Below are 1,660 nucleotides of genomic sequence, written 5' to 3'. Positions count from 1 at the left end.
GGGAGGGAGGGAGGGAGGGAGGAAGGAAGGAAGGAAGGAAGGAAGGAAGGAAGGAAGGAAGAATGAATAAATAAATAAAAATTCATGGAAAGATTCCTATTATCTGTTAATTCCATTTATCCACGAATTTTTTGATATACCCTCATATACCAACAAATTGGATAGACTAGATTAAATGAAAACCTTCCTACAAACACACAATATACTAAAACTGACCCATGAAGAAATAGAAAATCTGAATAGGCATGTAACTAGGAGATTGAATTGGTGATAAAAAACCTTGCAACAAAGAAAAGCCAGATGGCTTCACTGGTGAATTCAACCAGGCATTTAAAGAAGAATGAACATCAGGTCCGGTCCGTGGCTCACTTGGGAGAGTGCGGTGCTGATAACACCAAGGCCATGGGTTTGGATACCTATATAGGGATGGCCGGTTGCTCACGTGGGAGAGTGTGGTGCTGACAACACCAAGACAAGGGTTGGGATCCCCTTACCGGTCATCTTTTTTTTTTTTTTGTCTTTTTCCGTGTCCGGCAACAGATCGCAACCCTCAGTGTCGCCCCCGTACCGGACGGGACCGGCAACGGGATCACAACCCTTGGCGTTGCCCCCGCGCCTCGCTCAGCCAGTGAGCGGGAACCGGTCTGTATGTGGGATCCGAACCCTCGGGCGGGAGCGCCGCTGCGCTTCCCAAGCGGCGCACTAGCGCAGTGAGCCACCGGGCCGGCCCTACCGGTCATCTTTAAAAAAAAAAAAAAGATGAGCATACATCAATTTTTGCTCAAACTCTTCCAAAAAATTGAAGAGGGAAGAATGGTCCCTAATTTATTCCTTGAGGCCAGCATTATCCTGGTACCAAAGCCAAACAAAGATATTACAAGAAAAGAAAACTACAGACCAATATCCTTTATGAACATTGATGCAAAATCATTTAAAAAAATACCAAACCAAGGGCCGGCCCAGTGGCGTGGTGCGCTGCTACAGTGCGCCGCTTGGGAGCGCGGAGGCGCTCCCGCCGATGGTTCAGATCCCACATACAGACCGGCCGCTCACTGGCTGAGCGAGGTGTGGGTGCAACACTGAGGGTTGCGATCCGTTGCCGGTCACGAAAAAAGACAAAAAGGAAAAAAAAAATACCAAACCAAAAAATTCAAACCAAATTCAACAGCACATTGAAAGAAGTATATACACTATGACTAAGTGAGATTTATTCTTGGATTGCAAGAATGGTTTAGCATATGAAAATCAATCAATGTAATACACCACATTAATAGGATGAAGGGGAAAAAAATCCCACATGATCATTTCAATTGATATGGAAATAGTATTTGACAAAATCCAATACCTTGTCATGATAAAAGCACTCAATAAACTAGGAATAGAAGGGAACTTCTTCCAAATAATGAAGCCTGTATATGAAAAACCCATAGCTAATATCATATGCACAGTGGTGAAATTCTGAAAACTTTCTTCCAAAATCAGAAAGCAAGACAAGGATGCCCACTTTTGCCACTTCTATTCAACAAGCAGTAGAAATTCTAGCCAGAGCAATAAGGTCAAATAAATAGCACCCAAACTGAAAAGGAAGAAGTAAAATTATCTCTTCTCACAAATATTATGATTATATATATAGAATACCCTAAAGAATTCACAGAAAAAT

Source organism: Galeopterus variegatus, unplaced genomic scaffold (assembly GCF_000696425.1).
Source record: "Galeopterus variegatus unplaced genomic scaffold, G_variegatus-3.0.2 Scaffold4732, whole genome shotgun sequence".
Lineage (NCBI taxonomy): Eukaryota > Metazoa > Chordata > Mammalia > Dermoptera > Cynocephalidae > Galeopterus > Galeopterus variegatus.
This window is presented reverse-complemented; position numbering follows the sequence as displayed.